The sequence below is a fragment of the Lissotriton helveticus genome, chromosome 10, assembly GCF_964261635.1.
Source record: "Lissotriton helveticus chromosome 10, aLisHel1.1, whole genome shotgun sequence".
NCBI classification, from domain to species: Eukaryota; Metazoa; Chordata; class Amphibia; order Caudata; family Salamandridae; genus Lissotriton; species Lissotriton helveticus.
The window spans coordinates 1,089,945,537-1,089,972,152 of NC_136071.1; positions in this window are offsets into that span (position 1 = coordinate 1,089,945,537).

Sequence of the window (26,616 nt, forward strand, 5' to 3'; positions counted from 1 at the left end):
TTTCTCAACGCAAAAACACTTTCCTGCATTTTAAAAATGTTGCAGGAGATTTTTTTGGGGTGTCGCAAACATGCGTTTTTTTGTGCGCGAGTACACTAATTTGTCACTCATGTCGCTCAAGCGCATCGGAATGACCTCATTTTCAAAGTGGCAAAAAAAAAATATAGGAAGCATGACGTGTATACGGTTTAATTGAAAAAAAAAAAAAGATGACAAAACAACACAGCCAGCTGCGAGAAAATATTCCACCATACAGGTAAGTGTGGGAGGAAAACGTTGACTGTTTGAAAAACGCGTGAATTTTATGATGCTAGGTGAAAGTAAATAACTGGCTAATTTTTGGCAAACCCCTGCTTCTGTAACAAAAATCAAACCCATCCATATGACAGATTAATTAAATTATTCCTGGTGCCCGTTTTAAGGAGAAAAAATAAACAAAAAAGAAGCCGGAGGGAAGAGAGGGGAGGGGGGAGGAGAGCGAAAGGATCGGAGACACGGCGACACGGCGGGTAAAATAAACAAAAAAAAAGCCGGAGGGAAGAGAGGGGAGGGGGGAGGAGAAATGCGACACGGCGGGAAGGGGAGGGGGCGGAGCGGGTCAAATAAACAAAAAACAAGCTGGAGGGAAGAGAGGGGAGGGGGGAGGAGAAGTGCGACAGGGGAAATGCGAGACGGCGGGAAGACGGACATGCACGCGCCCGTGACTTTTAAGGTCAATGCGCATGCGCATAAGCTTAATGCGCATGCGCATTGACCTTAAAAGTCACGGGCACTGCAAGGAATCGCCACGATTCCTTGCAGTGCAGATAAAGAGTGGATAACTCGCAATACTCTCGCCTTGCTCGATGCGCATGCGCATCGACAGGCGAGACCTAAAAAAGGAAACGGCCTCATGCAGGACTTATTATTATTTTATTTAGTGTCTCTTTAAAAAAACAGCTATTTTTAGGAGTTGGAAAGTACTCATTTTTGAAGGAACACATAACTTTCTTGAGAGGTGGTCTCAAAAAAACAGTACATACAGTTGAATTTTCCAGTACAGTGGTGGGAGATCATTATGGAAAATAACGTAAACATTCACCCAAGAGTATCTTGGCGCTGAATAACAGAGGTTTATTGTTACTCAACTCAATGGTATTCATTTTAATGACCTCAGAACGATGAAAGGCTGAGTGGACCCACTGGGATTTGAACCTGTAACCATGAGGTCGAAAACAGGCCCCTGCAGTGGACATACAGGCCCCTACAGTGGAGGCATTAGAACACTAAGCCACCTGACCCAGCTTTTGCATACATGGTAGGTCAATATACTCTGGACTGCCACAATTTATAATATGATATGCTGTGTTACTGGGCGCCATGCTGATGAAGTGGTCATGTTGGTAAGTTGTAGCAAAGGAAAAGGTAGCACACCAGTTCTTGAGAATGAATGACTGAATAATCAGGGCTTTAAGTGGGATGAAAAAACTGGGGGGGTCTCTCAAAGGGGCAGGGCCAATGTAATTAAGGGCATGGCTTAAACACGTAATACCTGCGCTTACTATGGTTTGCCGCCCAACTTGTATTTTGCTGGTTCTGTCATTGCATCCAAATATATGATACAACAAGTAACATCATACCTGCAACAAGTTAGGACTTTTGGCTTTGTCAATGGTTGTTAGTTGCATAAGATAACTAAGCAGCAATATGGCTTGTATATAATATCAAAAAAGTTTCCACTTAGAGGCCTGGTGAGACCACAACAATGTTGCTGCTCCTGAGTTTCAAAAAGAGAAGGGAAATCCAGAGAGACAATAACTCTCTTTAAAGGATTTCCCTTCCCCTACAACGCTCACCTGGCATGACGTCATGTCGTAACTTCTCCTATAGTGAGAAGTGAGCAGTGTGAGCACACGCACATCGATGTGCCTGCTGTCACTGCAGTCTGGAAAAAAACGGACCGCCTGTGCCAGGGCACAAAACAGAGCTCGATGGAGACCCGCTTCGAGGCCCCCTTTAAAAACTGCCGGTGCTCAGCACACGTGAGACCCGGCCCACTTAAAACCCTATGAATAAGTACCATTCTGTAAACTCAGTCACCTCAAACCTAGTCACTTTTACCTTGGTCGGGGGTGTGCACAGACACGAAAGAAGAGTTGTGAGTTCTTTTTTGAAGGAGGTTGGTTAGTCGTGGTGCAGAAACAACTAAGTATAATTAATTTACGATGCCCCTAAGTATCCTACAAGAGAACTTCTACCTTCGTGGTGTCATCGTCACCCCTCTCTAACGCCTTTGTTGGGTCGGACATTCCGAAGCGGTGCTGAAAAAAATGATGCATGTGTGGTTTGGACAGCCCCCGGATGTCCGACGCACACACCCACCATGACGTCGGACGGCCGCGGGCCGTCCGGCGGATGGAAGGGGCTAAGGATACATTTGCAGCACTACTCAACAGCATCAGGTCAGTTCCAACTTCAGAATGTCGACTGAGCAAAACACCAACTGCCACTTCAGCTGTCAAATAATTAAACTTGTTTTTTAATCAGAGGAATTTCTTTCTCTAAAAGTTTTTAGATATTAACTCATGAGGACATGTCTATTCGTCTTTATTTAGCGAACTGCTTGTGTGCAAGGCAAGAGAGGAGCAATTTATTTGATTTTTCCCAAAACTAAATAAAATACAAAGGCCACTTTTAGAACTACTTGCAAGAGAGCTGCTTTTGAGGTAAGATGCTATTGGTTTATTATTTTCACAGCAAAGGGTTTAAGTATATTCTAAATATTTTCAACCGGAAAATATTTTGCATTAGGAATAGCAGGAGACTTAGGGGTCTATTAGGATGGCGGGCGGACGAAAGACCACCCGCCACCCTAGCGGTGCTGGGACCGGCCGCCAGTGGTGTGGCCGTCCCTCACCAGCAATTAGGATGCCACCGCCATGGTGGCAGTGGCATACCCCATCAACAACATTGTGGCGGGCGGTGTTCACAGCACCCCCGCCACAATGCCATGGATGCACCTTGTGCATTTGCATTCACAACGTGGCAGGCACAGTGTGGTGTCTGCCACGTTGTGCATGCAAACGCAGAGGGGGTACCATAGGCACCCCCCATGTGCACCCGCACCCTCCCAGCACCCTGGGGGCCCGCAACAGGCCCCCACATTCAGGCACCGCATGCCTTTCCATGGCGGCAACGCCACCATGGAAAGGCACTATTCCGCCTGTATTGTATTATGGATGGTACTGTCTTCCAGACACCGCCACCATATCCAGCCTCTTTTCCGTCCGGTCGACTCATTGATGGGTGGAAAACCGGTGGACGGTCTTTCCGTGCACCGGGGTCCCCCCGCCATTGTAATATGGCACACGGAAATGGGAGGTGGGCGGCAGATAATGGCGGGCAGATAGCCACCGCCATATGGTTGGTGGCGATTTGCCCGCTATTATAATAGACCCCAATGTATACAAAATATGGGAAATGGACATGCAGACTGCAGCTGTTATAGAAAATAAATAATCCAATGCGCTTGTTAAAGATATTGGAACGTCAGAGTTTTGTGATATTTATCCGATAGTTCACAATAACTTAAATTAATAGTTAATGCATAGCAGTGAGTTACACAGCCTTCAAAAAGTAAAAGCGTATTTACTTGTCTCAGTTTATCCTTGTTTGTCCTGATGCTTTTTGCAACTGTTGTATATTTGTGCTCCTTTATGGATTACAAAAAACGAACATATGTTTTTCGAATTGTTTTAATTTAGACCTATCTGAAATGTTATCTTTATCGACCGTGAAAAATTGCAAGTTTACTTTCTGTTTATTAAACGGAATACAGAGTATCCAGTACAATCCATTGCATACCATATTTCAAGGACACACTATAGTTTAAAATAAGTCATAGTTGAACAACTATGTCAGAGAGTGATATCAAAGTCTGGACCTCGACCCCTGCATTGGCATAACAGATATAGCAAGAGAACGTTATTTTAGACCTCTTCCTAAATTCTCCATCCTCCACCACAGTCTCCCATGGTGATGATGTTTACAAGACCAAGGATCTCAGGAGATTTGTCAAGGCCGCTTCACAAATCCCGCTTGGTGCTTTAAATTTGTCTGAATCAGGTTCCTACAATTCACAAAGAAATAGTTGACCATAATTACATTTACTAGCATGGAAACTTGTCAATTTCATAGATGTTTCTAATAGTACACACTAAATGGGCTTTCTCCATTTGATACAATGCTTACATTGTAAAGCAAAATAAATCATTCCAGAGGTCTCAAGTTTTTAGGAACCCACTGCCATTGCCGGCATGTTATTAATTTGGCAAATACCTAGACTACCTAGTCTTGATCCAGAGGCATGCCTCATTCTTCCTTCGTCTTACACTTTCTGTCTCTTTATTTCACTCTTGCATGTTCTTTCTCATTCCTTCTTTATTCCTTATCACATTCTCTTCCATGACTTCATCACTAAATCAATCTTAGTCTGTCTAACTGGCTGGTTGACCCCTTAATATCTAGCCTACACCTGCATTCTAGACCTGCACTTGAAAGTCTGCCTTGGACCAATACATAAACCACCAAAAGAGTAACACGCACTACAAATAACCCAATAGAAAAGCAGATGTTGCTGGTCAATGAAATACATTCTCATAGATTGAATGAACCAGATAAAGAGGCCTGTACTGCCTGGAAACTATTTACTCCAAAAGGACATACCACTGTGAGGAACTGGTCAAATAAACAACGCCAAAACAAACAGGTGGAAGATCTAGTCCAGAAACACAACTATAGCACTAAAAAACCTAAATGAGATTCCATGGAAAGCAGTTGTTTACTTTGATGGGCACACTCCGTTCCCTAATGTGGATGCCTAGGTGACAGTTACACTATGTTCAAAGCAGCTGCCACCCAGACAACAAGCAGTGTCTACCCCTGTAAGTCTCACGTATCCAGTGCAAATGCAGAGCTGTTGGCTTTGCATATGAAGGATTGCTTTAAAAAAGTAAAAGGAAAACATTTAAAAATATTGGAGAACAAACAAACACGCCCTGCAGTATTTCAAAACTGAATATTAAGTTCATTGTATTCAGTCTTTACAAATGGCATAGTTTATTTTTCAAATTCAATTTACTCAGGAACACTGAAAAAAATATAAAGAGAATACAGTAGTGTCAGAATGTAAAGGGAAATGCCTTCCAAAGCCTAATTTACTTATAGCAGCCATTTGGTCTTCCACGTAGCCCAGGGAGCAATTTTTGGTTCCCCAGAATAAGTGTCAAGCTAAGTAGCCCTTCTGCCTTTGAAGCCAGCTGAGTGAGTGCAGCGGATGGCTCTTCTCCCAGTATCATAAACGCCTTTGTGTGCCAAAGCTTGTGGTGCATGCAATAAGTAGAATGCAGTAGATTAAGCAAAAGCAACCCTTTATTTCTGCTCTTCAGCCATACCCCAAGAAAAATAACCTTGTTGCTGGGGGGATATTTAGATGGGAAAGCACCTCAAAAGGGAAATCGTCTAGAAAACACACAAACTCTCATGGATGCTGAATGAACAAGAAAAAAGTTCCCTAAATGTGAGCAGTGGATCTGTACAGGTCCGCAAACTATAAGGATTGTAAATATGCTACGCTGCAGGGAAGAGACAAACACAAGAAGAGGAAGGTAAGCGTTGAATAATAAGCAAGCAAATGAGGGTGACAGTAAAGCCAACAAATGGTACGTAATGGGTGGGCTCTGGCCCCACTGTAAGTTCACAATAAGCCTTTCACAACCAGGCAGCTTCTACTCTCTGGTAGGCAAAACCTAAATATGGAGTCAGAGGAAAAGCTATAAGTGTATCTTTAGCATGAATGTAACAGAGCCTTTTGAGCACACCGTGCTGCAGTTTTATGAAACTATGGGCCTTATGCATCAAACCAAAAACTGGTCGCAAACGGGCAGATTCTCAGAATCCGCCCCTTTGCCACTGGTATTTTTGCATTTGGGATGCATCATCCCAAATGCAAAAATCGCAATTTAAGGAATCTCAAATTGAGATTCCTTAAATGCAATGCATGAAAGTTAAAAAATTTGCGATTTCGCTAATAGGAGTAGCAAATTACCATGAAGTTGAGCGTCATGGTAATTTGCAAAAACTTTGAAAAATGCACTTTTGTGCATTTTTCAAAGTTTCATGTTGCACACACACATGCCCTTAGGGCATGTGTGTGTGCAACATATGTGCAGAGATCAATTTCAGGGGTGCAACAGGGTGTCATTTTGACACCCTTGCACCCTTGAAATTGCATGAGCAATTTGCGAGTACCTACTGGTACTCGCAAATTGCTCATGCAATATCCAATTCATTCCTATGGGCCTGTAGGCCCATAGGAATGAATGGGACAGCATTCCTTAATTGCGACTAGCAATTTGCGAGTAGCAATTAAGGAATGTTTAGAAATCGCTATTTTTATAGCGATTCCTACATGCATAGGCTTTTGCGATTCCTAAATAGCGATTCCTTAAAAATCGCTATTTAGGAATCGTAAAAGCCTACGTTGATGCATATGTCTTTTCCATTCTGGGTATTCCCCTGCATGAGTAAGATGAGCCAGTCAATCGATGAAAGCAAGTACATGGGATTAACGCACCACACATGTCATTTATAGTACTATATTCTGCAATGTAACAATCAAGGTTACATGAATATGTTTGCAGTATTCAATCTAATCTAATTTACAGTATTTTTGGGAAATTCTAACAGTTTCTAGTAGTTTACAGTTACGTGCCTCCTTTGTTGTTGTTGTTCAAAAGAACATAGAGGCATATTTACAACGGAAGTGGCAGAGTGAGGCGTTAGCACTTAGCCTTCGCCTCTACGGTAGCTAAATGTGTCAGTGCAGCTGGTCTTGAGAGGCAATAATAGCAGAACTTGCTATTATATTGAACATAAGTCGTTTTTTTCAAACAGGTATGCTGGTGTTAACTATCCCTGAAATGCGAAATAGGTTTTATTTTCTGCTGTGCTGGAATTAGTTTAGTGCCTAGAATAATCAGAATGGAGGTATAATTGCTGTCAATATTTAGCCTCAATCATGTTGGAGTATTTTCTCTTGTACACGCTTTTAGTAAATTTTGTGTCTACTATTTTATTTGTTTTTGTCATGGTTACAATTCATATTGTTGGGAAAACAAGGGGAGAGCAGGGGATAGAACAGGGGGTACGTCCTGGTCCCCTAGAAGGAAAACTAGACTTAAACAATGTGGACGGACCCACTAAGTGTACGTGTTGCAATCACTATGTGTGGCAAGAACATGGACCCATTAGGTGTTCTTAAAAGACCCCTCACACACCAACCTAGATGGTGTCATGCTTCATCATTGGGGTCCCAACCGGGTGGCCGAGTGCCCCCCGGTTGTGCTACGATGCCTGACTACAGCGGAGCGGGTGTTGTGCAGATGTGTGATGTGACGTGAATGAATAAAGTTAAAAATACCTCTGAGAATCCTTGCCTTTAGACTTTAATATAGGGGGCTCAGGATATGATTAAAAGAAATCTATGTGGTGCAACTATCAGGAGATTATTTCCGTTAGTTGACTATGTGTTGCGGTCTACATGTTTCAGACCGTTTAAAAAGTGGAAGGTCTTTCTTCAGGACCAGGTGAGTGAAAAGGTGAGTGGCAAAGTCGGAAGAAGCCACGTGAAACCTGTGAGGTACCTACAGATGCGCTAAGGTGTGTGGTAAAAATGTCAGCATACTCAGACATATGTGGAATAACACTATTTCGGGATACTATGCAGATTATTGAGGCTCGGGGGCAGGGTTCTCTTCCTATGTCCCAATTTGGTCTCGGTGAGAGCCCCGAATCAAACCTGTAGTGGTACCCCGTAGTCCCGGCTGGCCTCATGGGATTGATCGTTACCTAAAATGGATCTCACTCAAATATTGTTCAGTGGGTGGTTGAGTGGTTGCAGTACATCTGGTTTTTCTGATTCAGATTGAGCACCATTGAGTTGCGTAACATAAACAAATATTATTCAGGGCCAAGACACCCCCCGATGAACGTGCGCTTTACAAATACAAATTATGTTATGTTATGTTACAATGACTCAGTCCTTGGTGCCAGGGGATCTAAAAAATGAACTCTGTGGTTCTAGAACAATAACTAAGTGTGGAGAAGGAAGTTATGAAAATTAATGAATGATTCAGGCACCAGAAAGAGAGAAGAAATGATAGTCTTCCTTTTCTAAGAGATTGGAAAGAGCTGCCGACTTTAAAATAGACCTGACTTTAGTCGACTGCTCCAACAGCTAACAGAGTATACTTTTAAGTAAAACTCAAGAGAGAAACATGGCAAAAATCCTATCACTAATGGGGTGATTAATTTTACCTCAAAGGATCTCACCAGTAAGAAGAGATTGACTGGGGAATATGAGAAGAATGTGGGGCAATTCAAATGGGTGCCCTCCTAGCATAAAGCACTTTAGCTACCCCTAGCCATCATCTTCACAGACCCTCGAGTATTTAGCCATGGTTTCATGTTACAATTTATTTATTTCCTAAACTCCTGCCCTTACTTGTCCCTGCTTTTTGTATCTATTTTATGATTTCTTTTGACAATTTTAGTATTGTATGTTGTTTTTATTTTGTAACATGAATAAGGGTCTGCTAACAGCATAATAAAGAATTCAATTGGATTGATATATGGATTCTCTCTGTGATTTGACTACCATTTTCCATGGGAAATATATTCTTCTAAAAGTGGATCAAACTGGAGCATTTTGATACTGCAGAGCCATCCAATTTAAAATATAGATTAAACATCAAATGACGCAGTGCACACACTGAATACATGTTTTCCTTCTCACATGCAAGATGGGTGGTCAACAGAGAGACCACAGTCATGCAATATGCTTAGAAAATGATCAGTGGCTGACTGAACGAATAAGTGAATAAATAAGAAAGAGAAGGAGGGAAAGAAGAGGTAAGTGAGCAGTCAAGCAAGAGAAAGAGGGTGAGAAGTGAGTGAGTGACTAAGTGAGTGAGTGAGTGTGTGAGTGAGTGAAATAGGGATGAGTGATTGGGCAGGTGAGCATATGTCCATATGTAAGTGGCAGACTGCCACCCCTCTTGATTCACTTGGACATACAAATCTGTGTGCTAGGTGTTGTGCTTATTAAAAGTACTGCATTTGGAATGCTGGAATGTGAGTCCTTTCCAGGGCTGCAGCACAAGTCAATACCCACAGTGGCTCACTCACGTACTCCCTCAATGTCATGCATGTGCGAGGGCCAATGTAGTCATTTATTGAGCTCCTGGGTTCTCTTCTAAAGACAAGGGTGAACATTAACTTATGTTTTACAATGTGTGGTGTTTTTCCCCAAGACGTTTTTTCCCCAAAAAGATCAGAAGCACAATTTCGTAGCACTGACCTTAAGCAACACCTGGGTATCAAGCAGTAAAGGATTAGGTGACACATTCAATATTAAACAAATGGCCGCAGACACTAACACCTCTAGGCCTGCTGTATCATGTTAGTGTAGTATAGTATCAGAGCTCTTAAAGTTTCCAGTTCTACGCCTACGCAAATCACCCTGTCCGAGTGTTTTCTTTGAATCCTGGTACCTTTACTTGTAATGGAATAAGCTTGACTACATGTTCCAGGATGCAAAGGAAAACTGGACTGAATGAGCCGCTCACAGATGCAACAAGGAAACTTAAAAGCTCTGTGATGTATCCAACATTTGTCTGATGGTGTTTTGCCCGAAATAAGACTAGAGCTGCTCTAAAGACAGAAGAGGCCCTGGCCATTAAGAACATAGTTTAGAAATTAATGATTCGAAGTCTGGCACGAGGCACAGTTACACATTTCGAGTGAAAGCAGCAGAAAATCTGCAACACTCTGCAAAATGTACGCCTCAAAACCAAATAGCCCCTAACCCTAAGACCGAGGAATCCAACATTGCCCATGCATGGCTTCATTGGTTCTGCTCCATTCGCATTTTCAAGCCTCCAATTAAGTGATCTTAAGATGGCCGTCACGTGACAAGCCTGCAGCCGAGATAGCAAAGCCCTGCAGAAATGTTGCATATTTTGGACTTAGATGAGACAGATTGGAATGGCCAATATTTATTAATTGCAGACGGTATTACAATTAGCTTGGAGGATCAGTATTGGGCAATTTTTTTATCACAAAAAAAGTGTGCTTCATTTCGACTTCATAAATGAGGACTGCTCGAACCCAAGTACAATAAAAAATATGTTTTTTTATGAAACCACATAGGTGTGTTTATTCTTAAAAATACTCAAGATCCTGCTTTACTGACACATTTTAGAAATGCATTGTGGATATTTTATGTGTATAGCTGTTATCCACAAGGAGAACTTGTATTTATTGCAGCAGAGGCATTTAAAATATGTCTTGCTGTACACAACACAGAGTGGTGGTTGGGGTCCATTTAAGACTTAGATTATGGATACCAGGATGTGCTGGAGCAGTTACACACTCCAAAATAAGAAAGAAATACATATTGTGAAACAAAGTGCCAGATCATATTTACCACTGGCTCTATTTCATGTCCTTGGTGGCAGGGATTAGTCAAACCCCTTTTACCAGTGTATGAGAGTGAGCAGGTTTCTGGAGGTGGTAATGTGTAACATGAATGCTTATGCACATTTGTTATGTGGCATTTTATGTGGTGATGGTATGCCTTGTGTTTGTGCTTTAGTGTTTTGTGCTGCCCTATTCTGATGTGATGTTGTGCTGTACTGTTATTGTTGTATTTTCACTGTTTGTTGTGTCATGCCTCACTCGTTTTAGCTGTGTTAAGTTCTTACTTTGATGTATCAACAAATGCAAACAAATGTCCAGGCAAAAAAGCACATGCCTTTAAAATATCTGTGACAAGCAACCATTTACCACTGTGTAAGGTGCTAATTAATGCTGCTCCAGCCCTTCAACTATTTGAGACAGCAGTCAGCTCAGAACTGTGGCAGAAAATAAATGTGTTTTAAATCAGCACCTGCAATGCATACTTTATCTGATGCAACTTAAATGACGTTAGCTCGAGTTGATGCCAGATCCTGTACAGCACTATAGGAATACCACATACATACAAGCCCTGTAATTTGACCCATGTCTTCAAAGGGTCAAAAATCACCACTGCAGTCACTGTAGTTCACAACAATAGCAGTCCTTTGGAGCCGAAGTCCTCCAGTTCTTAGTGTCAGATTTCGGTTGAGGTTGATAAACATTCTTGATCATGCCCTAAACATTCCGTCAAACTGTTCAGATGCCTCTGCACATTCGGCAATGTGCAGAGCATGCAGCAAAAACTTTCACTGGTTCCCAGTAAACAGACAAGCAAGGTGAGTTAAAAAACTCCTCATCCTGCATAGAGATAATCTGAAGATTGTTTCCAGCCGACGTGCAGACACCCTAATACAGGGAGAAATACATATATTCACAGTTTAACTACTTCTCCATTTCTCACATGTACTTTATTTGGAATTATGTGGCAGATAATGGATTATGTGGCAAATGCGGCAAATCCATAATTATACAAAATGAAGCAGCAACTGCAGAATCACATAATTCCTCTGGTCTTGATTATAACCTACCCTATTCAAGCTTCTTGTGCTAACTAGGCCAACAATTGGCTGAATGATTGAGGGCCACCCTTTATAACATATTGCTAACTCTTATTAGGGGAATTACGGCAACAACATCTAGGCATATGTTCAAGATATTGTATTTTGAGGCGTCTGAATCTGCAACGATTTTTCCTCCACAATTTTGTGCATTTTTTATGAAATCCTCACACTCTTTGTGAACTTCAAAAGATATGAAATGATTGAAAAACAATCAGAATAACATTTAAAGTAGGTTTAATGGAGAAAATCTAGGCATGAATATTTTCAGGGAAATATTATCTTGCATATATGTTGCTCTGAGAAAATTCTCTGTCCCAAATATTTTTTTTATTATTTGTGCAGAAATTTCTTCAGCGACTAATTTTATTAGATGGGTGATCCCCAAGCCTACGGAATCTGAGTACTCCTTGACAGTCATTGGTACAAATCATGATGAGCTCACTATGACCCTTATACCCTGAGGAGTCCTTAAGTGAGCTTCACTGGGTCTGGGACAAAATGACCCTGTCACCAGTGGCAAGAGACAATTGTGTAGTGTTGAGTGCACAAACCATTACATTTTCAATCTTTAAATTGTCTCCCCTTCTATCTTTTTACTTTTTTTCTTTATCATTTACATTCTTAGAAGGATCTCAGACCAACATAACAGTGCTTTACTTTAAAAAGTGGCAAAATACACATTTAGGGTGCACTTGATACATATGCAGCATAGTTTGCACTTTATATCCTTTGATTTCGTTCCCCTTCTACTTGTGTGACACAGCTCTGTAGTAATGACTGTCTTCCCTCCATCTGTGCTGCTCTGGAGAAAAACAACATAAATTGTCTAGTTATCTAGGACACTTCAATAGAGTTACAGTGTCATGTGTGTGCCCCTGAAAATTCAAGCTCAGGCAGCTGGATAAATATCAAAATGATCACTGCTGTGTGGCCGGCCAACACTTTTTGGTGGAAGTACACAACTTCTGCCCAATTGAAACATGTACTTCTGGTTCCCAACTTGTGGGCGGAGCCAAAGTCTCTCTCTCTAGTAATGCTCACATACTTGTCTGGCGAATGCTACGTGATCAATCCAGACCATAAAAAGGAGTAAAACAAGCATATTTTGGCATCGGAAGAAAAGCGAAGTGCTGTTCTGCTGGTGAACTATGCCCAGGTTGATCACCAGGCACTCTGGTATTGGGTGCCAAGCTTTGTGCATCATCGAAGAACAGCACAAAGCAAAAGCAATACAATCAGGGCCACCAAAAAACCGGGAATGAGCCGCAGCTGTCATTTCCCACACTAACTACACAATTTTTAATCTGCCACATAATTTGAAGATGTTAACAAAAATGGGTTTACTGATCGCTGATCAATAGGTATTCATATTGCTGCAGAGGGTGCAACGCATGTCACAGAGTTTGCAAACATCAACCAGTCACTTCAGCTATTGGCTGCTGTAATCAGACATTTAAAGAGGTGCCAATGTTGCACATGTGGGATAAACACCCACATTTCATGAACTGAAGGAAAGAGTCTTGCTGCAGAAAGAAACACAAACAATTACTTTCGCACTTCACACAACCTAAGGTTCACCCCTTTGGAGATGTTCTCGAAGAAGCAATTATTTTAGAAGGAGCACTAGGACTTCAAAAGAATCTAAAACATGTTGCATCCTTTTTCAAATGCCCTGCAGTACTTTAGTGAGACAGATATCTAGAAAATGGGAAATGCGCTCTATCGTTCAGAGGAGCTGTTTTTTTTCATTGGAAAGAGGGACTTCCAGTGGCACCATACCCCGAATACATGGTTTGGTAACTAAAAACCAAAGAGGAGTTTTAGAACACAAGTGGCATGCAGCAAATACATCAAGCATACCTTTCATTACAAAAACAGTATGTACATATGAGCTTGTTTTCTCTTTAGGGCAATATTCCACATATTTTTCAATATCTTCTAATCTGAGCTTCTATGCAAGGTAAACATATTAATTGTACAAGCGGACATTTTATAATATGATTTGCTGATTGTCAACAGATGTCATTCTTAAGAAACTCATGCACATTTTGAGCACTGAATCCACTTCAGTATTAGTGTGCTAAAATATCTAGTCTAATAGGGATGTGATTTAGAATTTGTCTGATGGGTACTTCCTCACAAAGGTGTCCTGTCTACAGTAATACAAGCGCGGTAGCATATAATGCGGTTGTAGCACAGAGGATCCAACACAATTGTGATGGAGTAACCATTCTGCCAAGCTTTAAATCAGGCCTCAAGTCTTGCAAATTATGTGGGTGTATTGCATAATTTGCCTTTCTTTGTCATATAATTTGTGTTTTAGTGCCTTTATTTGCCATATGATTTAGTCAGACTGCCACATAATTTGGTCCTACACTGCTGCATAGTTCCAGGTTTCATGAATATACCCTCAAGTGTGCTGCTATTACTTTGAAGCGGATGTATGACGTTACAACGCATACTTTTACAACGCCTACCTTTACAACGCGGTTTTTACAACAAATACCATTACAACGCATAGCGCTTTGGGGTGCTGGATAGTGAATAGTTTAATTTACTATTCCAACTCCAGTCCCCGCAGATAGTAGGGAAGGTTATTGGATAGTAAATTAACCTATTCCCTATCCTAGAGCGCCCCCCAGAGCAATGCGTTGTAATAGTTTGCGTTGTAAAAGTTGCGTTGTAATGGTAGTTCGTTGTAAAACTTTTGTTGTAAAGGTTGTATACCCTTTGAAGCGATATTGCTAACTTCATAAAAGCTTGCAATGAAGATATGCTGCCTTAAACACAGTACACCCCAACCAAATTTGACACATATGTCTCCTAGTATTTCTTACTTTGAGGGCAATATCAATGAAATTGAAAACCAAAAAGAAACTTTCTACATTGCTCCCTCTTCTTTCCTCCATAAAAGCTGACAAACCTCCCTTCAATGTATCCAACGTATATCTACACGTACCGCAAGCGCATGGCGAATCCACGTCCTGATTTCAACCTTGCGTGAATTGCAGATCACGAGAAAATATGCATCTGTTACAAATTCACCCACTTGACAACATGATTCCCATCCAAATTCCCTCTTCCCGGACCAAACCGAGCTGTTATTCGAACTCAGTTCTCTACAAAGCAGAGCTTGAACTCATGCACAACCATGTAGTAAACATCTAGGGCAAGGGTATGAAACATCAGTCCCCAGGTTCTCAGGATGGCATCGTACTTCAGTAATGATTCTTACCTTGATGCATTACATGGAAAGATTTGTCAAAAGCCATGTCAAAAACCTGATAAAAGTGCAGCCCTACTGGTCTGAGGCTGGACAAGATGATCTATGCATGAAAGCACTTTGGAGCCTCAAAGGGGCAGCAACAAACTCTTGTTCAATAGATCCAGCCACTCTGTGTGAAATGGCTTTTCTCCAGCAGAAGTGATAATCAAATTGTCTTTGTCCTCAACAGTAAATCCTTCTGTTCCCAAGTAACTTTGTGTCTATGTCTTCCTACTTTCCTTTTATCTTTTGGTTGTATGACGTGGAATGGGTATCCAAATTAGTTTTGTGTTGGACAAGTCAACATGTCGAGACAAGATGCCTCAGAGCACTAAACCAGTAACGCACAGACAACAGGGCAGTCTTCAGTCTAGGCAACTAACTCCCAACATGTTTGTAACATTAAAGCCTTTGTTAAACTGACATAGCTGCCTGTAGGGCTCTTATGAAAACTTCTTTTAATAATTTATACTTCAGGGCCATGCTTTAATCCTCAGTTTTTCTACTGATGTCTTATTTTCGACCCTGGCTTAGCATTAGCACATTGAACTATGAGCTCTCTTTGATTTTTTGTAGCCTTTTAACATTGCAATTTTAAAGTCACTAAAAGATTTGAGGATGTGTGTGATTATAGGGATAAGCTCTGCTTTTGAATTTCTCAAGCATTGTCTTGCAAGTTCTCACCTATGAGACTGAGTGCTGTTGCTCTAAACTACTTGCCTTATTTGGCAAATTCCTTTGTTCCTGGAGTATGCTGGTGTACCATCAAGCGTCCTCCGAAGGCCGCGAGTTGTTTTAAGCACCTCAATGGACTGTTTTGCAACCCCTCTGATTTAATTCCGTCTGACCACTGATCTTTTGATAGTGACCATACTCATATAGGTTTTACTAGTTTTGGTTGCAGGTCATTTTTGCATGTGAGCAATCACTAGTTATATAGTTTAAAATTTATTTTTACAGTTTTATATAGTTATATAGTTAGAAAGTTAGTTACCAGAGGCAATAAAGTACTTCACAGTGGAGATGGCAAATTAATGAATTATTAGCAATGGAATAATGATACGTATAAACAGAGTAAATGGCATGTTTTTGAATATATAATATATGTGAATAACAATAGCCTGAACAAGTGGAAAATCCATGAAATAAATGAAAAATGATATACTGTTGAGCTCAGGACACCATCTAATGAACATCCACAAAAAGATGTGCAGGTGTGAAAGGGAAGTATAGTAGGGTTCAAGAATCTCGAGAAACAATTGAGCAGAATTAGTTTGAACCAGATCTAAAGTATCTTTGAAGTTGCAGATATTCCTTAAATGTTGCATGAGAGGTGGTGTTGTGTGGAGCGAAGGTGTAGGGTGAGTTTGAAATTATGGTCAACCTCCCTGTAGTGGATTGATTTAGCACTTTCCAAGGACCACTGACCCACAGAGAATTTAATTTATCAGGGTAGAGCAGTGGCTGTAAGATTTTGTGAGTGATACATGCTTTCTTTTACAGTAATCTATCTTAATTTGGCAGCCATTAGAGCATTAGTAACATGGGAGTGATGTGGGCAAATACATATTTGATTCCATTGACAAAGTCAGCCACCACTGTTAACACTGATCTGAGAGCATTTAGCTGCAGTTTGGATAGGGCATTCTAGAGTGATTTGCCATAAATGTGTCTTCAGAAAACAAGGGATTGTGCTTCGGGCTAGAAATGTTGTTTTTTGTATATTGTCTGATCCACAGTCTCAATTGAAACCATGCACTCTTGGCCAGTGCATTGTTAGACTACGATCAGGAATGCAATTCAAAGGTTTTACCATGCGAATGTAACAGGGTTACAATCTACAATGTTGCAGGAGCAGAGCCAACATTACAGAAGCATGTTGAACCACGCAGGAGAAATGGGAACCTCTGTTTTAATGCGTTAAACTTCAGTTGGTTGGGTGTCGCCCAACTTTGTACCATCCGAAGGGTGTCATTCAAACTAGAATTACACACCCTGGAGCAGGACGGTCTCAGTGTTACACCCTTGAATGATGCCAGATTGAAAATTGTATATGAGTTAATTCTTCAAGATGTAGGTCGTTAAGATCTCAGGCATTAGCTATGGGTTACTTCAGAAGAGGAAGATTTGCCCACTTTTAGGACAGTCCGGGAGCACCTCTTTCACAAGAGATAAGTTAACTAAATTAGGCCAGAATGTTGTAACCTGGTGAGCCAATTGTTTGCGATTTTATTTTGACTGGAGTCTGTAAATGTTTTGAAGGTTTCACCATGTCATTAGTAATTAATAATTAATTCTGAGATTTATGTACAGTGTGACCTAATAATCTGGACCTTGCACTCACTGTTAAGGTTTCGCTGTAGAAATTTGTGTTTATTAGATTTCACTTTATCGTAAAAGAACTGCACAGATTACTTAGGATTAGTTGTGGGACCTTCGACTGCAGTAGGGGTTTGCCATGTGTTGGTGTGCTGATGACACAAAGTGTAGTATTGTTCAGCTCAAGTTCAAAATATAGAAAGAATGAAGTTGAACAGGCTGAACAACAGAGAGACAGACCGTTTGGACTACACTGCTTGTAAAAGAATACTGTGACCTCATCACACGACCCCCGCATTGGGATTTGTAACCTGTTAGTAATAAGAACTGTATGGTCCTGAGGAGAACTCTGCAATTAGGGAGTTCGAAACGCGTCGAGTGTAGGTGGCCTAGTGTCAATAATAAGGACTAGAAGGACGTTGCTATATAAAAAATTCAGGATATTTCTCCAATTGAACATTTGTATGTAACACTGTTGCATTGAAACGGCCTTTAGGGCACATAAAGTGTATTAGTAAAACGTTTGTTTTGGCACAGGGCCACATTTTATTGTTTCTTTCTGATTGTGAGGGTTGGTATGATTGCAGAATGGATGCAGTGGATTGTAAGCTTGGAGTGGATGAGTTGTAAATATGTACAGTGATTGTTTGTTATTATTATAGATTGTATTCAACTATAAACTTTTGTATATGCAAAAAAAGTTTTTGTCTTTAAAAAAAAGCTACAATTAATTACAAACAAGTGGAGTAAAATAAACCAATAAACTAGTGACGTTATACTAAACAGACCGGTATGTTTTATTCATATGGGTTTTAGCAGACTTTAGAGAGTAAAATGCAGTATTGGCATTTGTTTTGTTTATTTCATATATTTGGCTTAGCCTTGCTGTGGTAGGAGCCAAGAACCTGTTTTGTTAAACTGAACAACAAAGAGAGCATGTGCATATCTTTGAAGTATCATCACTGGAAATTTATAGATACATTTGCTGTCCAGGAAAATTTCATATACTTGTTAAATAAATTTTAATCACAAAAATTAAGACAACTAATGACAATGGTCAACCAATATTAATGATTTGTCAACAAAAAATCCTTACTGCCAGACTTCAGCATTTTCCTGTAAGGTTCACGGGTAAGCATGATCTCGCTCTGGCATATCCTTATCTTCGCCAGAAGGTTAGGGTCAAGATGTTTCCTGAGTGATTCTTCTTTCTATTTCCACATTACTGCATCAATAGTGATGATCCCAGGAGAGACGCCATCTTAGAATTCATGCAGTTGTTGTGATAAGGTCTTCTGAACATAATCCACCTTTGAGTGCAACCATGTGTGGCCAACAGCTCAAGGAGCAAAACATGTACCTGTTTTTTCATTTTCTTTCAGAAATAGCCCATGAATGTTATTTGACAGAGAACAGTAGGCATGCGTTCCATGGCTATGCCTCAAGAAAAGAGAGATGCGTTGTTCTTTTTGTGGTGATCTAGGCTTTGGATACTTCCAAGAGATCACGTTCCTCTGAATGCTCAGCACACCTGGGTGCACCTTCTCTGCAATGGCTGCCTGTACAGCAGTCTACCATACTACAAAAAGACTTATACAAATAGTGTTGGACTTTGAAATCAGTGTGCGCCTTTTTACTGAAGCCAATTGAGTCTTTGAACGCTAAAATCTCCAAAACCGTGTAAAATCTTCTGAAGATTTCCATCTTCCATTTTTTTTATATTGCTTTAAAAGCTTTACAGAACCCTCGCCGCGACGTTCATACGGAGCTATCGCTTTTTTCTTGTTTGGCTTCAATGAAAATACATATTGCGCAGCTATTTTTGATCCTATCACTTCCATAATAATCTAACATTGGCACATAACAGCAATTCAGACATTAAAATTGGCAGGAAAATGAAATCTTGGAGCAGGCTTCTTCCTTTGGCATTATTGGTATATTATATGTATGAGCTTTGCCATTTTTCCTTCATTGTTAATGTTGACCACCAGATTGAATAGTTTTCAGCTATATTTTTGAGTATTTTAGTACCAAAATGTACTCTGACTACAAAGGTTTTATACGTATTAGTTCATTTTAAAAACACATTAAGCATAGTTCTTTCATTCAATGGAAAACATAGACATTGTTAAGTGCAAATTATTAAAATTTTCACTGTAATGATATATAAGATAGAAAATGCACTTTCTCTTGCCTACACTAAGGCTTTTGAACACTACTGGGATGACCTTATGGTTTATTAAAGAGCATGACGCCTGGCCATATGCAGTGTGTAAACGTTTTGCTTGTGTATGCGACTACATTAGCTGTAAGTTTATGCATGGCTGGGAGCAGGATTTGGACCATGTGAATTATTTAAATGCATTCTAAACATTGTAATAGGGCCCATGATTAACTTTGAATGTAAACATAATTTCAGTCCCTTGTTTCCTCTTTAGCAAGGGTGTGTGTGTGTGTGCTTTTGTGTGTGTGTGTGTGTGTGTGTGTGTGATGTACTTTGATGACTCCTAAGCAGCAGTTATTTTTCACAAGACAGAAATGTATTTATTACAAGTATTTACACTACATTACACATTTACAACATTTGAAGCACAGAGAGTTGAAGTGAAATGCCATTTTTTCTGAAGACAGGGTTACAGTCTAGGTTTCAGGGATGATTGGCAATCAGCTGTGCAGTGCTTAATTTGTAAAACAGTGATGGACCCAAACTTTTGCTCAGAAGAATGTGGCTGGCGCTATCGAAGGTCGGAGTGCCACACACTATAATGTGTAGTCTTGATTCCATCTGATGCCTTTTTAATCCATAGCCGGAAACCTTCTGCTTCTTTATCTCACTCTTGCAGGTTCTTTTTTAAGACTGATTGTTTCCTTTCTTGCGTTTTTTCGTCGATCATGTCCTCATTCTTTCAACTTTGGTGCTTTGTCTCTCTCTTGTTGTGGGGTCACAGTTTGTTGTGGAAAAATAAGCGCTGGTCCCAAAAGTGCCAGGGTCCCACCTGCAACTGCTGGCTGAAATTAAGTACTGCACCTAAGTCACCAGGCCACATTCCCTGTGGAAATGACAAGCTGTGCCCACACACCATGGAGCAGTTTTGCAGAAGAATATTGGCCCTGGGTGGACCAAGGACTGTCTGCCCGAGCTGGGAGAAAGTGTTCCCTTATTTTCCTCAGTCAATATGTAGTGCATTAATTGCAGTTCTGCCCTTCTTGACCCCATGTAGTGTACCCTGTAGATGTGAAGCACTGGAGGTCAGAGAGAGACACAATAACTAGTAGATGTATCTCCTAGAATTATAGGGCTGAGTGCTCAAAGCATTTCTTTTTCCTGATTAAGGGTTCACCTTCGTACAACTGTATTGGCAATAGGCTAGTGTTTTTAACCCATATCTATTGACTGGGGGGCGGGGGATTGATTAATTTGCTCTGCATTCCGTCCATCATCTGTGTGTCTTTTGCTTTCTCATCCTAAGTTCCCCGGGTATCCCAGACGTAGGTCCCAGGCTCACTGTGCCACTGGATTCAAGCTAGCCTGGCTGATAAGGGGTGATGCCCCGAAACCAGTCCCAGGATGCTAGTTTCCAGTCAAGGGATGACCTGGCTTGGCAGTTCAGGATGGGCTGTTCCTATGAGGCACAGGCTCAAGACTGACTTGCATGTGGCTAGGTCTTTATCTGGGGTGGCATGGTGAGCAAAACAATGATGGATTTAACCAAGATCTATTGACTAGGGTTGGATGTTTAATTTGCTCTGCATTCTGTCCATCATCTGTGTGTCTTTTGCATTCTCATCCTAAGTACAGCGGGTATGCCCAGATGTGGGTCCCAGGCTCACTGTGCCACTGGATTCAATCTAGCCTAGGGATGATGCCTGGAAACCGGTCCCAGGATGTTTGTGAGGGGTGATGGCCCGAAACTTGTCCCAGGATGCTTGTTTCAGGTCCAAGGAGGACCTGGCTTGGCAGTTCGGGCTGGGCTGTTCCCATGAGGCACAGGGTCAAAACTGACTTGCATGTGGCTGGGTCTAAACTGGGGTGGCATGGTGAACAAAAGAACAATGGATTTAACCCAGATCTGTTGATTGGAGTGAATGTTTGATTTGCTCTGCATTCCATCCAACATATGTGTGTCTTGATTTCCCATACTAAGTGCGCCGGTTATGCTCAGATGTGGGTCCTGGGCTCACTGTGCCAATGGATTCAAGCTAGCTTAACTGATGTGGGGCAATGCCCCGAAACCGGTCCCAGGATTCTTGTTCCGGTCCAGGGATGACCTAGCTTGGCAGTTCAGGCTGGATTGTTTTTATGAGGCACAGGGTCTAGACTGAATTGTATATGCCTGGGTCTAAACCGGGGTGGCATGGTGAGCATAAGAACAATGGACTTAACCCAGGTCTATTGACTGGGTTTAAATATTTTATTTGCTCTGCATTCCATCCATCATCTATGTGTCTTTTGCTTTCTTGTCCTAAGTGCACCGGGTATGCCTAGATGTGGGTCCCGGGCTCACTGTGCCACTGGATTCAAGCTAGCCAGGATGATGTGGGTTTTATGTCCTGAAACTGGTTCCAGGATGCTTGTTTCTGGTCAAGGGAGGACTTGGCTTGGCAGTTTGGGCTGGACTGTTCCCATGATGCAGAGGGTCAAGACTGACTTGCATATGGCTGGGTCGAAACTGGGGTAGCATAGTGAGCAAAATAATGATGGATATAACCCAGATCTATTGACTGGAGATCTATTGCCCCAGCGGGGGCGATCCACCCACCATCCTCACATTAAAGACCCCCACCATATTACCATGACAGAGGGTCCGCTGCAGACGGAAAGACTGTCCGACGATTTTCCTCCCGGTCGAGAAGTCGACCATGCGGAAAAGGTTTCAATTTCAGACACTGCCACCCATATTATGATGTGGGGTTTGAAACGCCTTTCTGTGGCGGCATTGCCGCCACAGAAAGGCATGCAGAGTCTGCTTGGGGGGCCCGTTGCGGGCCCCCAGGGACTCCAGGGGGCGGTGCACATGGGGGGTACCTATGGTACCTCCCAGCACTTCCATGCACAACATGGCAGGCACCGCGCGGTGCCTACCATGTTGTGCATGGAAGTGCACAACATGCCTTCCAGGCATTGTTGCAGGCGGTGCTGAGTGTACCGCCCACCACAATGTCAGGAATGCTAGATGCGCCCGCCACTGTGGCGGGCGCATCCTAATGGCAGCCACGGTATCCCCTGTGGCGATCCCTTTGTACGACGGGATTGCGGGCGGACAAAATCCGCCCGCCATCCTAATGTGCCCCTTAATGTGCAATGCGAAGTCCTTACGTGGATCTGTGCTGATTCAAGTGTCACAGCGAGAGTGGATGGGCATAGGTGTTGGTTACATGGCATGAATGAATTAGTGACTGCCTTCCATCGTGTCTTTTTATTCTTCTGAAACACATTCTCACATCCTAGGTGAACGAACAACCAATGAGATGTGATCAGACAAAAAAGAAGGATACTTTTTCCTTGCTTACAAAGTGCAAACTGCTTCCAGAAGAACATGGCATAATATTTTATGCTACATGCTCTTTATCATTTATTTAAAAGCCGCACACGTGCATACTGATGTGATCATTGCCTCGGGGCGCCTGCGAGGGGCATCCACACAACCAATAGACATAATCCCTGTTTAGTCTGCAAGGTTTCCACGACAAGCTACATCTCCTAAAGAGCATAGTCACTGCATCTCTAGGGAGAGGGGAGGATCTTGTACAGATTCCTTGTATTTAAAGAGAAGAGGACCTCCAAGGTTCAGAAACTGCATTGGTACATTACTTACAACGGCAGTCAATCACTCATCCTAAGACTGAGTTCTCATTAGCAATCCCCTGCCTACCAGCTGAATACTAAACTGGAAAGGCTGAAGGGGAAGAAAAAATCCCCTTGTGCACATAATGTCACATCTTGTTTCGTCCATTTGCAATCACAGAAATGGCGCGGAGTGGATGTCAAGCATCGATGGAAGCACTGCAATCATGGCAGCTTGCATTCTCAATTTTTGCTTTGCATGGCTGTAGACTTCATTCTAGAATACTAGAATATACTATTGCAACATTGTGAATGTTATGTGATGGGGAACTATATATATGTATAGATATATATATATATATATATATATATATATATATATATATATATATATATATATATATATATATATATATATATATATATATATATATATATATATATATGCAAGTAGCTTCTCCCTCGAAAAAGAAAAGACAGGAACCCAGGGGGACAGGTTGGAGAGGCTTTAATGTTCAAGATTCTGCTCCAGTGGCGGCGAATGCATTTCGGTGAAAACCTTCTTTAGCGCCCAACACCAGGCCCATGTGACTCCGTGTAAGTCTTTCCTGACGCTATTTGAATAATTCAAAACAGGTCCGCTCCTCCCCCGATGACAATGGCGTTCACCTGTTGCAGTTAGTTCACATCTTAGAAGTGCAACACCCCTAATGCCATGTGGCGGCAATGCAGGTCGGTGAAAATTTGCGGGGAGAGATGTTCAGTAGACTGCTGCGGTACCCCAATGCTGGCAGGTACGATGATACAAACCGCCGATTTCCAGAACACTCGGTCTCCCCTCGGGTCCCCCTATTACTGCCACAGCCACAAATGTCAGGAGTCAATTTTGCAGGGGCTTGAATGCGGACAGCAATTAGCCCGAGAGAGGTGCAATACCTCAACTGCTCGCCTTCTCCTTCCAATAGGGCGGGTACCAGATAAGTCCGTAACCGATATATATATATCCAACACAAAGAATTGCTCCTTTTGTAAAAAGCCTCACTTGTAAGTATTTCACTCCTCTCATGAAGGTGCAAGCAGGAATGGCAGCTGTAGAAACACCACAACATTCGACCAACATTCTGCCATACGCGTTTCAGGCTTGCGCCCTTGTTCACTGGCAGCAGACAGACAGACAGACAGACAGACAGACAGACAGACAGACAGACAGACAGACAGACAGACAGACAGACAGACAGATAGATAGATAGATAGATAGATAGATAGATAGATAGATAGATAGATAGATAGATAGATAGATAGATAGATAGATAGATAGATAGATAGATAGATAGATAGATAGATAGATAGATAGATAGATAGATAGATAGATAGATAGATAGATAGATAAAAAAGATGTTATGAAAGTGTGAACAGGTTAATACTTGTCAGCGTCTTTGCAATTTAAAATCGCAAATAATTTTTCACAACACCATCAATCACATTTTGAGTGTATTCACAAATGTGATTCGCCACGCACAGTAAGGTTTTGCAGAATACAGCGGATTGGAAGAGGGTTCTGGTCACACACATAAGGCCCATAATATTTAACTCTTGCTTAATTACATTTTTCTAGTGACATATGCAAACGGGTGGTTTGTGGATGGGGGTGTAATAACATAGCACTCCCTGTGCGTTTGCATACCTGCTTTCTGCATTGGAATGTTTATTCAATGGCATGTTTTAAAAAAGGTATTGTCCTAAAACGCCCCCAAAAACTCTATTAAATTACCATGTCGAAAACAATGGGAAACAGAGCTAGGCTTCGAGCTCGACCATTAACAATGGGTAGAAATTCAAATAATGGCTAACAATTTAGCAAAACACTTCAAAGGGAGGTAAGCGATCAACTGTTTACTCTATCAGTGGAATTAAACACTCAATGGAAGCCATCATATAGTGTGATATGTTTCCAGGGATGCGGTAATCAGGCCCTCTCATACATATTGTGTGGAGGTGTCCAAAGATAACACAGTATAGACGTTCTTAATGTGATCCATTACGCTGCTGTTTAAGCAATTGACAAATGTCCAGATACTAGGACATCCCTCTCAGGTATGCTATTCGATGTAAACTATGAGGGAGGAGTCCACCTCTCACTTGTTGCAGGAAGCCAAACAAGTTATTTCAGCTCTTTGGGGCAAACCACACATACCGACTCATGAACTTTGGATTTAAGTTTAAGGTCTCTGGATCTTGAACCTTGGATTTAGGGCCTCTGGGTCTTGAACCTTGGACTTAAGGACTCTTGATCGTGAACCTTGGATTTAAGGCCTCTTGATCTTGAACCTTGGATTTAGGGTCTTTTGATCTTGAACCTTGGATTTAGGGCCTCTGGGTCTTGAACCTTGGACTTAAGGACTCTTGATCTTGAACCTTGGATTTAAATTCCCTTGATCTTGAACCTTGGATTTAGGGTCTCTGGATCTTGAACCTTGGACTTAAGGACTCTTGATCTTGAACCTTGGATTTAAATTTCCTTGATCTTGAACCTTGGATTTAAGGTCTCTGGATCTTGAACCTTGGATTTAGGGTTCTGGATCTTGAACATTGGATTTAGGGTCTCTAGATCTTGAACCTTGGATTTAAGGACTTCTAATATTGAACCTTGGATTTAGGGTCTTTTGATCTTGAACCTTGGATTTAAGGTCTCTGGATCTTGAACCTTGGATTTAAGGACTCTGGATATTGAACCTTGGATTTAGGGTCTTTTGATCTTGAACCTTGGATTTAAGGTCTCTGGATCTTGAACCTTGTATTTAAGGACTCTGGATATTGAACCTTGGATTTAGGGTCTTTTGATCTTGAACCTTGGATTTAAGGACTCTGGATATTGAACCTTGGATTTAGGGTCTCTGGATCTTGAACCTTGGATTTAAGGCTTCTCGATCTTGAACCTTGGATTTAGGGTCCTGGATCTTGAACTTTGGATTAAGGACTCTGGATCTTGATATTGATTTCCGTAAACTGTGGAACTCCATACTGGAATGTCTGATTCAGAAATGTAGGGGCCTTATCTTTCCATTAGGTCTGAGGGTTCTGAGCCTATTAAGCACGGAGAAACATTTGTCTGGTTCGACAATGCTGACTACCCCTGAAAGAAAGCTAGGAGGGATTTCTTCTCTTTATTAAACGTGTGCTTGTTTCTGAGGAAATGTAGATACATATCTTGTAAGTGGGTAAACGTGAGAACATCGGCGCGTAAAGTAACGATATTTCTTTTTGTGGGAGTTCTATTATTGGGTTGTCGGTTTAATAATGTAATTTGTAAAGAAACAAGATAAACGATTGATGGTTTAGAAAAAGGTAATTAACCAAAACGGGGGTGGAATCACTTACATGTTTGTGTAGCTATAGGAGTGTTCGTACGGGGAAAGGGGGAATTCAGGTCATAAGATGCAGTTGTGCAATTAAAATATTTTATTTTAATATCGTCATATCTGTAAGTATATCATTGCATAAGTCAGTACTGCAGGATTATACAAGTATTTACTTTCTTAGATTATTCCAGGTACATACATAATGCTATTGTAGAACCGCCAGTTATTATAATATGCCTTTATCTGAAATATGTCTATACTCAATTGAAT